The 12,461-nt window shown below is 46.7% G+C and overlaps 1 pseudogene; it reads left to right on the forward strand.

Annotated features, from left to right (window-relative positions):
- Positions 1–8,786: 8,786 nt before the first annotated feature.
- Positions 8,787–10,156, forward strand: LOC102871291 (annotated as a pseudogene).
- The last annotated feature ends 2,305 nt before the right edge of the window (positions 10,157–12,461 follow it).

Raw genomic sequence — 12,461 nt, forward strand, 5'->3', positions numbered from 1 at the left:
GTCTAATTGCCTTCTTTATACTTCCACAGGTGGCTCTGGTGGCGCAGAGCACAGGGAGTTGTGCTGCTAACCCAAAGGCAGCATCCCTATGATGGTTTGAATCTATCAGCATCTCAGAAGGAGACAGGCAACCTCCTCCAATGTGATTCACAGTCTTGGAAACCCAATGGAAGATCAGCTAGGAGTCGTCCTCACTTGATGGCAAAGAGTTTATATTTCCATATCGTTTCCATTTTCAACTTAGCATTCTCTTTGTAACCAAAAACACCGAAAAAAATGGACCTACATTTCTGCTATACTTTTTCATAAGGATACATCAAATATCACTTAAAGACTGGTGTGATTATATGAGAAATAAAACTAAAGCACATAAATCTGATATCAAGAGAGAAAGGAAGAATCACAATTATAAAAGTTTCAAGTTAATGTTTAGGGCAAATTTTATCACTGTGGCTATAATCCTTTATTGAAATATGCACAATTGGATGCACATATGTACAACTTCATTTAGCTTAACCATGAAAGTATTTATTATTCAAATAACAAGGCTTTTAAAAGAAAAGTCCTCAGCATAAGGGTCTGTATCTAGATGACTACAAGTATAATTCAGACTTTGCTTCCAACCGCCTTTCCTTATTGTCCACTCACTGATCATTTAACCTTTGTAGTGGAATAAACTCAACATCTGATATCAACCACCAGAGGTCTAGAATTGGACTTTTAGTACCAGAAGCTAGTATTAAAGGTCTGTTTAAGTAATAAGCTATGCAGGAGAGGGGCAATGATTGGAAAAGCTTGTTTAGAGGGCTGTCTGTATCCACTAGGCATGTGAGAAAGAAGGTCCTAATGAGAAGCTGGTGGTTCAAATCCACCAATATCTTTGCAGGAGAAAGCGGAGGCAATTTGTTCCTGTTAAGATCTCCAGCTTCGGATGGAGGGTAACAATGGCCTGGGGTTGATGTGCCGGTCTCCAAGATCAGCTGTGAGCCAGCCTATTAATACTTTCAACCTCTGCTTCCCTCTAAGGGCCAAAACAAAAGTCGCTGGTATGAGTGCTGACTGGAGTTTTAAACCACTAGGAACTTGAACTGACACAAGTACTACAGAATCTCCCCTTGGCCAGACAGGTACCAAATGGCCTTGGAAACCTGCAACTCTGATCTGATCACCACAGCAAAAAGGTAGCTGAAGTCCTAGCTCTAATTTCTCCCCATCGTAACGGAAGACAAAGCCCAACCAGCTTGAAACGTCACATAAAACTGCACCAAGAGCCCCTTGTACAGGGACACAACTTCTTAACAAACTACTGTGATACTCACACAAACGGACCATTACAGCCTGAGAGAGAGAAATCTCGGGCTCTTGATACTAGCAAAGTGAGACGGTAAGGATCTGTCAAGGACACAACTTTATACTTTATTTGCAGACTCCCCTTTAGCAGAACTAATTTTGCTTGGAAGAGCTTGAATTTAAGAAAACCCTGGTAAAGAAGACCTGGTGGTGCTATGGTTCAGGTACTGAGCTGCTGACAAGGAGAGAGAACCCGCTTCTCTAGACTACAGCTTTGGAAATGCTCCGGGGCGGCCCTGCCATGCCACAGTCAGGGGAGTTTGTTTTTCAGAGCAAAGGATGGGGCGCGTTCAGGAAGGCGCTGGGTGACGGCGGGGCAGGTCCTGGGCACATGCGGGCGGGCGGCCGCGACCCCGCTCCGCTCCCAGAGTCACAAGGGGGAGGCGAGAACATGTAACCCGGACAAGGCCCAGCAGGACCACACTGAGGAGACAATCATGCGGCAGCAGAGGGAGACCCGGCATTTCGAGGGGGCGAGCAGCGCAGCCGGGTGCGCGGGGACTGGCGACCGCGGCCACCCTGGCCCTCCGAACCGCGACAAGGACACCACTTGGCAATGAGCTCCAGCAGCTTTTGACCTTTAGTCCGAACTCCCAAACCCGAGCCCTCCCCCGGCCTGCGCTGCCGCCGGCGCACAGCGGTCCCTGGCCCGGCCCCGCTCCGCCTCCGGGCGACGGCTCTAACCGAGGCGTCAAGGGCTGCCTCGGTCGGTTCGAGCTGCTACCCAGGAGCCATCAGCAACCCCCTCGACGCGTCCCGAGCCAGATCTCCCAGCCCGGGACCAGGCCCCTCCACTCGCTCCCGCCCCTCCCCTCGGGGCGGCGGCCGCCATTTTCTCGGCAGGAGCGGCGCGGGCTCCGAGGGAACCAGCGGCCGGGCTGCGGCGCAGCCCTCAGCACCGTCAGCTCCGCTCCCGGGCGGCCGCGCGCCGGGCCCCGACCCGCAAACCAGACGCTACTTACCGCGGGACGCACCGTCTGCAGAGTCTCGCAGCCATTTCCTGCACTCAGCCTCGGCGAAGTGGGCGGGAATGAGCGGCGCCCGACACCGAGACGACGCAGCAGCCAGAGCGCCCGCCCCGGAGCAGCGCCCCCGCGCGGCCGGAGGACCGCGCCGCCCCACCCAGTGCACGCGCCCGTAAAGCCTTCTGGGTGGGTCAGGCTCCTTGGCCCCCGGGGGCTGCTCGGGTGGAGCGCGCTTTGCACGGTCCCCGAAGGCCCGCCTTGGGCCGGAGTGGCCCTCTCGGCCATCACCACGCCTCCATGGAGGGCACAGACGTTTCAAGTTTGGCAAGCTCCAACTGAGTGTCACTGGCCTTCAAGGACGCGGAGGACCGGACAAAGGATTTTCCTGATTGCATGTCTCAACTCCCTCCCGCGAAGCTCTTGTGAAAGCACTTGCTTACACAGCCAAGTTGTGCAGCGGGCGGACCCCATCCCCGCGGCACGCTTGGAGGAGGGAGGGTCAAAAGGTCTGATAGGACCAAGGGGCAAGTTCCAAACCGGCCGGCGCGCCCAACCTCGGCCTCTTTAACCCTTCAAGAAACGGCCTAATACCAAGAGCGGAAAAAAATAACTGTCTAAGTATCTCCAGTTTCCATCACCTGCCGGGCCCCTAAGTACGCCAGGGGACAGGGACACTTGCCTCTACAGACACTCTCCTGGGAAGGCGGACCCTGGTTTCAGGCCCTGGCATCCAGTGACACCCTCACTCTCATCTACCCTGGGGGGCCTGCAGCAGCTTCCCACAAGTAGGCTGGATTTCGTGGGCAGGTGTGTCCAGCAGGTTGCTGCGTGGCACAAAGGGCTTCTGCTCCATCACTCGTCTCAAAACCAGCTGCTCGGCCCTACCCACCCGTACTAGAGAGGAGCTGGTGATCTGTGCTCAGATGAGCGGGAGCAGGTCTCATGAGTTGGAATCAACTTGCTTGCAGATTCAGGGGTTTTGGTCTGTTTTTATGTTTAATACCTCTGAAGAAAAGACCGGCCTAAGAGCTTCTCTGAGAGGCTGTGATTCTGCATCAAAGAGACACAAAGCTTGAGTGAGGGCTATGTCTTGCAGGGATGGCCTCTGCCCTCGGGTTTGGCGTGGTGTGAGGGATGGTTTCATGGGAAGCTAAGGGATAGACAGGGTGATCTTAAGCAAGCTATCCCTAAAATGCCAGCGGGGTGCTGACAGAGCCCTCCACATGGATCTGCTGCTGGCCTTTTCAAGAGGATGTCACACAAAGCAAATACAGCAGAAATTTCTGCCCCCAAGAGGTAATGACTCGCAGGTGGAAAGTTCCAGCAAGGCAAGGTGACTAAAGAGGGCTGAGGGTGGAAGGAGGAAAGCTCAGAGCCTACAAACCAAGTGGGGCAAGAAAAACATGGAGAAAGATGTGAAGGGCTTTCCCAGCCCTGCCATTAGCCCTCATACACCTGAGGAGACAGCCTCTCCAGACACAAAGCTGTCTGCTGCTGGGGCTCACCTGCTAACACTGAGCGATAACATCCCAGCACCTGCCACCTAAGGAAAAAGGGCTGCACCACCCCTGTCTGGGCCTGGGGCCTGCCCAAACTGCGCCTACAGCTCCTCCCGCAACCTGCCCAGGAAGTCCAGGAAGCGTGTCCCTCCTTGATGAAAAAGGCCTTTTCAGAACCAACAGGTGTGCTGGAAATATACCCGCGGAGAAAGACTTCTTCCTAAGAAAACTTAGGTTTTATAAAAGAGAAAAAGAACGTTCAGTTTTAGAAGAAATTCTCCCTGAAATCCTAAGCCACTGATAAACAGAGGGGGGTGTTGTGGTTGAAGGGTGGGCCTCCAGAGGCCAGGCTGTGTGTACCCGGATGTGTCACGGGTGGAAGAGCCCACTCAGGGTCCAGAGGAAGCACAGCCCTGAGACCAACAGGCCTTAAGAAGGGCGCCACGTGCTTGTCCTCCCGGTAGCTGAATTAATAGCGCCCCTGGAACACAGTGTCGGGGCACAAAACACAAATGCAAAAATACAACCCAGAGCATAGACCACATTTTATTTTGGTTTAACCGCAACCATGCCAAAGGACCAGTGCCCTGTTCTTTCTGAACTTTCTCTGATTTTGTAGTTAATTTAACTGAGATGTCTCATGCTTTAAAGGGAAAAAGATGTAAAATGTGGTAGAAACTCCAGCAAGTTGTTCTATTATTTCTCAAATTCAGAAGACAGGATGAGTATACATGGACTGAGCAGCTGGGCAGTCCCTGAACTTAGACTTTCCCTCTTGACAGCCTGTCTGGACACCAGCACTATCCCCAGTGAGTGTGGGGGTTGGCTGACCGGCTGACCAATGGGGAGCCCACCCTGCAGGACTGGAGAAAGTGGTTCTGCCAGCTTTGCGCCTCTCCTGGGACTCAGTCTTGAGACAGAGAGGATAAAACCACAGGACCTTTCTAGAAGGGTCACTGCTGTCCTTGAGCCACACCAGGACCCACCCAACTCAAGGCACTAGGATCTCAAGGGGCTAAAGCAGACAGAAAATGCAGACCACCCTTGGCAAATGTAGATCCCCGTGGCCCTTCTCACTTGACTGGCTGGTACATTCCCAGGGTGGCTGGTTCTTACGCTGCTTTAATTGTATACGTGAATGGAGAGTAATGGATTATAAAATGCACTATTTCAGTCTTCAGAATGGACATCCACAGGAAAGGTCCTCACTACAGTTTTTTTAGAAACAAAGATTTCTCACTGCATTTACATTTTATAAGGCCAACCAACTTTGAGTCAATTGTAAATCAACCTACTAGCACAGGACCAGCCTCGAAAACACTACCATTTCAGAGTCTGTTAAGATTCCATCTTCCGCTGTTTAAAAGGGATATATGATTAGGTATTATTGTCATGACAGGAGTCTAGAATGAAGGCTGCACAGTGGAGTTGATTTGGGGGAAGGGATTGTAGGACAATGCAAGAATTTTTCTTTTACTTTACAAAGAGAAGAGCGAATGGGGGGGAGGGGTAGGGAGGGAAAACAGTGCAACAATGAATGAACGGGAAATTCAAAGTCTCTGTAAACTTTCATTAAAATTAAAAAAATAACTTCATCTTCCATAGCCAGCCTCCACTCTAACAGCACTAGTCTGCAGCTTCTGTAAAAACCACCCCCCAACCCTGCTTTCTGACCAGAGGCCACTCCAATGGACTCACAGGGCACATGAATTCACTGGAATGCTGTTTTGAAGCAGCAAGAAGAGTGTAAAGAGTGAAGAGGGCCTGCTTGGGGATCTCAACATCAACAAAGAGGAGAAGCAGCAAGCATCCTTAGGGGCTGAGAGATTCCTTTGCCAGGCAGACTCCATGTGCAGAGCAGCGCGGGGGCCGCTGCCCCACCGAGCCAGAGGCCTTCAGGCAAGCTTACTGGACGACTGAGGGTAACGCTGACCTAAGCCGTGAGGCTGAAAGCCAAAGGGCTTATGAGCACATTTGAGAAGCTGTTGGGACTGACTGTATCCTGCTGTCAACCTGGCTTTTTATAACCTGTTAACTTCTCTAATAATAAGCCGCATCACAGTGGAGGGGTTAGGGAAGGGAAGAAGAACTGGCAGGATAGAACCTGGTTAGAAAGCCCTACCCTGCCTTCAGGATGTCCTATCAGGAAGTGTGACAGAGATAGATCCACTTGATAGTCAAATCTAAATCGTGACTTTTCTGGATTTGTACAGAATAGCAGTAAAGACAGAAATGAACCCCTGCAAAGGCCACAGAAGAAAGACTGGGCTGCTGGAGTTCTCAACAGGAACGCAGTAACTGCACTCCCCATCAATTCTAAACTTCAACAAATACACTTGATTCTAAAATTTAAGAATCAGCTGATGTCAACAAAGGACCTATCAGCCTCTGCTGTCCTGCAGTCAGCAGCTTGGGGCTCATGGCCAGAATGCTTCAGGTTTCAGGCTGACAGTCTTCACAGGAAGAGGGGCCTGTTTTCACCCTGAGGCAGCGGTGACAGATGGAACTGCTCTCCATCAGGTTACCAGCCCAACATGCACAATACTCGGCTGTACTTTGGCCAAGGCAGTCTGCTTGTTCTTTTGATAGTTTGTATTCCATATTCTTCACCAAAATCACAATTCAAAGGCATTTTCAATAGCTTCGTATCATATATATGGGAAAATTGGACAACGAATAAGGAAGAACTGATGCCTTCAAACCAATGTGATGACGGTGTTGTTGCTATCAGGTGCCATGACTCACAACGACCCTGTAAACAACAGCTCTGAATCTTGCCCTATCCTGAGACATCCTTAGGATTTCTGCCTTTCAAGCTCTCTGTGGTCATCACTGTCAGGCCATTTCACTGAAGGTCTTCCTCTCTCTCACCAACCCTCTACCTTTCCCTGCTGGGGATCTGTTCACAGGGGTCACTTTGTGTTGTGGTCGACTTGATGGACAAGAAGAACAACCTTTCTCAGCAGTAATGCCTGTCTCTCCAAGGACTTGTTCCTCCTAAAAAAAAGCCCAAAGTGAAACACCTTTGTCTCTAAGGCTCTGGTTGTATTGCTTTTGTGTTCTTTTGGTAGTCCATTCAATACTCTCTACCAACAATTCAAAAACAATGCACCATCTCTTTTTTGGTCTTATTCAACTTTCAGATGCATAGGAAGAAACAAACTATCATGACTTGGATGGATCACCTTAACCTGATACTCTGCTCTTCAGAACTGTGGAGAGGTCCTTGACAGCTGTTTCCCCCAACACAACCCTTTTTTGATTCCTTGACTGCTGCTACATGTGTTGAATGTGGGTTAAAAGAAAATGAAACAATTGTTAACTTAAACTTTTCTCCATCCTTCATATTTCCTATTGGTCCAGTGGTAAGGATCTTTGTTTTCTTTATATGTGGACGTACTCAATATTGAAGGCTGGAGACTTTAATCTTTTTCAGTAACGGCTTTAAGTCGTCTTCACCTTCTGAAAACAAGGTCCTGTCATATGCATAATGCAGGTTGTTGATGAATCTTCCACCACTCTTGCTGGCATATTCTCTTTCATATATTTCAGCTTCTCAAATAATTTGCTCAGCATACAGACTGAAGAGGTATAGAGGAAGGATGTACACCTTTTGGATTTAAAACCATGCAGTATTCCCTTGTTTTGTTTGGACAAGTTCTTCTTAGCCTATGCATAGGGTTCATCTGAACATAATTAAGTACTCTGGGATTTCCATTCTTCCCTGTATTAGCTGATTTATGATCCACAAAGTCAAATCCCTTTACATAGTCAAGAAAACACAAGTCAGTATCTTCCTGTTATTCTCTTCTTTCAGTCACAATCCATCTGGCATCAGCAATATTCCTCATGCCTCTTCTGAAAACAGCTTGAATTTTTCAGTTCTCTGCTGAAGTACTATTGCAGTATTTTTTTTAAAATAATTGTCAGCAAGATTTTACTTGCATGTGCTATTAATTATATTGTTCGATAATTTTCTCACTGTTGGATCACATTTTTGGAGAATAGGAACAAACAATCACTTCAGTCAGTTCACCACGTAGCTATCTTCCAATATTTGATGGAGAGACTGGTCAGCATGTCCAAGGCTGCATTTGTTTCCTGAAACACCACAATTGGTATTCCATCAATTCCTGGCGCCATACTTCTTTACCAATGCCTTCAGTCAGCTTGGACTTCTTCCTTCAGTATTACTGAATTTTTGATCACATGCTACTTCCTAATTCACTGCTGATCAATACAGTAACTCTGTGTATTCCTTCAATCTTCTTTTGATGCTTCCTGCATCATTCATGATTGTACCCATAGAATCCTTCAGGGACGCCACTCTGGAATTTGTTCTTTGGTTCTTAAAGCTTGAGAAATGCCAAGAGTGTTGTTTTTTTATTTTTAACTGTCACTCCTCACACGTTCCATTCTGCTACTCTGTCTTCTCCCTCTCCCTGTGAAATCTGCTGGCCAGCTCTCTTCCTTTCACATCTTCCCCTTGTTTGGGTTTCTTCTGATTTCTACATACAGTTCAGTCTCTCCCCTAATGTGCCTTCCGGTCTTATCCTTGTTTCCTGTCTTTGTGATGACTCTCTGCTTTCTTCAAGGATGATGTCTTCCATAACTCCTCTGGGCTATGAGCATCAATTTTCAATGCATCAAATCTGTTCTTAAGTTTTTGTTTTGTTTTTAAAAAAAAATTTAGGTTCTCTGTGGCTTGTTTTCATTTTCTTCCCCTTCATTTTTCACCTAAATGGGTATTAGGCATTCACTCTCAATCCATGTTCTCTTTCCTTTTAATAATAAAGTTGCAAACTTTTGGTTTTTGAATGCTTTAAAAAAACACTGGGAGCACAAGATGGTGGTGCGCTGAGAGCGTAACATCTGCGTTTCTAGGAGCTTCGCGCTGCGGGTGGTTGCAGAGTATGGACTTGTAGAGGCCCAAGTTCGACAATCGGTCTGGCAGGAACTTTGGCCTCCGAGGATGGGTCTGAGTAAATCAATGTATGCAAAAAATAGATATAAGGACAAACCTCCTGACTTTGCATATCTGGCATCCAAATATCCAGATTTTAAGCAGCAGTTCAGATAAACCTGAGTGGAAGAGTGAGTCTTAATTTTAAGGATCCTGAAGCAGTCAGAGCTCTGACCTGTACTCTCTTAAGGGAAGATTCTGGACTTTCTATTGATATTCCTTTGGAAAGACTAATTCCCACAGTGCCACTAAGACTCAACTATATTCATTGGGAAGAAGATCTGATTGGTCACCAGGACTCTGACAAAAGCTCTCTTCGAAGAGGAATTGCTGTAGGTACTGGGGCATCCTGCATCTATCCTTTGCTTGGAGCAACCTTAAATGGCTGGCATTTCCTTGCAACAGAAGTGGATGATATGTGCTTCAACTATGCAAAGAAAAATGTGGAACAGAATAATTTATCTGATCTTGTAAAAGTACCCCAGAAGACACTCCTGATGGATGCACTTAAAGAAGAATCTGATGGGGCTAGGGGGTGGGGTTTTTTTGCGTTTCAAGGAGAGGAGCAAATGGGTGGGAGGGGGGAGGGGTTTGTGCGGGGAGAAGGGTGCAACAATGAATGAATGGAATCCCAAAATCTCTGTAGATGTTCATTGAAATGAAAAATAAACAACCTAAATTTAAAAAAAAAAAAAGAATCTGAGATAATCTATGGTTTTTGCAGGTGCAACCCTCCCTTTTTTGCCAACTAGTTGGAAGCCAAGGGAGTAAACTCTCGGAATCCTCCTCGAAGACCCCGCCTAGTTCTGTAAACACTGGTGGTATTACAGAGATCATGGCAGAAGGAAGTGAATTGGAGTTTGTTAAAAGGATCATCCATGACAGTTTACAACTTAAAAAAAAGGTTAAGGTGGTATAGCTGTATGCTGGGGAAGTGCAGTCTGGCTCCTCTGAAGGAAGAACTTCGGATACAAGGGGTTCCTAAAGTCACCTATACTGAGTTCTGTCAAGGTCGGACAATGAGATGGGCTTTAGCATGGAGTGTTTATGATGATGTAACAGTACCATCACCACCAAGTAAATGAAGAAAACTGGAGAAACCAAGAAAACCCATTACACTTGTAGTATTGGAGTCTGTGATGAAGGAATTATCACTCAAAGCCTCATCTTTGGGTTCTGAGACAGTGGAAGGCATAGCGGTCGTGACAACATGGATTGAAAAAATATTCACTGATCTGAAGGTCCAGCACAAGCAAGTTCCCTGTGGAAAGGAGGAAGTTAGCCTTTTCCTAACAGCCATAGAAAACTCCTGGATTCATTTAAGAAGGAAGAAACGAGAACGAGGAGTTACATTTTGGCATTTCAGGAAGAACTGTTAGCAGCCACAACAAAAAGGCACCAGTAAACTCATGAGAGATTTAAACCTGACTGAAGCTGGTTAAGTCTGCTTAGACTGGTTCTATCTCATAGCAACAGGGTCATTTTTGGAGTCTGGTGTTGAGAGGGCTGCACACAGCGTCATCCATTCTCTGCCACCAGAAATGCTTCATGAGAAAGGGTGTCACAGTCTTCCTCTGAATGGAGATAGTTGCCCAGGATAGTTGCCCTGCTTCCCTCTTTTAAGAATCACCTTTCAAAACCACACCTATTTACTGCGGTATATACAATTATTCCTGCCGCATACCTTAAAAAGAAACTGGCCATGGTAGGTAGTAAGAGTCAGGGTGAGAAAACCAAGAAGAAAGGCAGTCTGGGTAGCTGTGGAAGGTTACATATGTGACAGATGTCTGTGTTAATAGGGCTTATATCAGATATAGTCAGCTACAACTCCCAGGCTTGAGACAACAGAATACAGCTAGATTCTACCTCTAGCCATTTTGTATCCGTTTTACTGCTGTATGATTTTCATTTGTTTTTGACATTTGAAGTTGGTATTTGTTTCGTTTTTAATATAAGGTTATTAAAAATTAAAAAAAACAAAAACAAAACACTGGGAGGAAAGGAGGCAGATACAAAATCAAGAAGCACAGACAGGGAGAATTCTCTCACATATCTCTAGGAAGGGCCAGTCCCCGGAGAGGGTGGTCAACAAAATAAAGGAACTTCAACAAAACAGACTGAGACAGTGGCTCCAACAACCTGACAAGCAGAGACTGAGGGTGGCATAGGGCTTGAGAGTGTCACTCTATGTTACAAAGGGTTGTTAGGAGTCTGAACTGGCTTGATGACATCTTATCACTCTTCCCGCCCCCCATTTTAAATCAATGCAACAGCTATTAATGTAAGAGAATTCCAGACACATTAGCTATTGCTATGGATATGTACACGCTCACACTCAAACCCCAACCCGCTTTGCTTTGAGTCCTTTCCAACTCAGTGATTACAGAGTAGAGGACACTGTCCTACAGGGTCCCCAAGGCTATAAACTATTATGGAAGGAGCCAGCCACGCTTCTGCCATGGAATGGCAGGTAGGTTCAAAACCCTTAAACTTCTGCTTGTGCCACCAGAGCTTCTGTTGTGTATGCACACCTGTGTACATGTGTACATACACATGTATTTCAACTGAACCAAAACAGATTCAAGTCAACATACTAAATCCTTAGTATTAGCCAAGTCTGAAGGACACTTACACAAATCCTGCTTACAGAAATTGAAGATATGAAACACTTACTGAAGAAGATCAAAGATACAGAGTCTATACCTCAACACCAGAAAAACAAAAATCCTCCCAGCTGGGCCAATGGGCTACATAAATATAGATGGAGACGAGACTGCAGTTGTCAAGGATTGGCAATAGCAGCAAGACATCAAAAGACTGGGCAAATTTGCAGTCAAGGACTTCTTTTAAAGTGTTACAGAGCAAGAAAGTAAGTTTAAAGACTAAGGTGCTCCTGACTTACACCATGGTATTTCCCATTGCTTCCCATATGTATGAAAGTTGGACAATGACTAGGAAGCCTGATGAAGAACTGATGCCTCTAAACTGCGTGTATGGGGGAAGAGTATTGACTGCACCATGGTCTTGCAAAAGAACAAACAAAAGTATCTTGGAAGAGGTATAATCAGGATGCTCCTTAGAGGCAAGGATGGTGAAACCTCATCTCATCTGCTTTAGCTTGTTGTCTGGAGGCACCGGTCCTTGGAGGACAGCATGCTGGAAAAGGGACAAGGCTGGTGACAGAGAGGAACACCCGCAACTAAATGGCCTGGCACAGTGATTACAACAATGCGTGGAGAGCATCACGGTCTACAGTAGTCTCTGACAGTATAACCAGTGCCCAGACTGGCCGACAGTGTAACCGCCCTCAGATGTGCTCTGCTGGACTCGCCTGCAGCTGACAACAGTAGGGTTCACCCAGAGCTTCAGCTGAAGTTGCTCTGACCTCAGCAGGCTTTATGGCTTAACAAAAAACAAACCAACCAAACAAACAAACAAACAAACCACCAACCCAAAATAAATAAAAAAACCTTTCTTCTCCCTAACCCGTATAATGTGTTAATTTATTACATAACCAGTGTTGCCTGAGAAGTAGTTAGTTTAGGAGGAATATCAAATCCTAGGCAGCGCTGGGAGATGAGGAAGGGGACGACCCCATTGGCCTCCTAGTCTGGTGCTGTCATTTGTCTGACTCAGGGTTGCTTGGCCATCTACTCCACCCAGTATCTTGGTTAAGGACAGAAG

The sequence above is a fragment of the Elephantulus edwardii genome, unplaced genomic scaffold (assembly GCF_000299155.1).
Source record: "Elephantulus edwardii isolate Elephantulus edwardi_28Jun2011 unplaced genomic scaffold, EleEdw1.0 scaffold00193, whole genome shotgun sequence".
Lineage (NCBI taxonomy): Eukaryota > Metazoa > Chordata > Mammalia > Macroscelidea > Macroscelididae > Elephantulus > Elephantulus edwardii.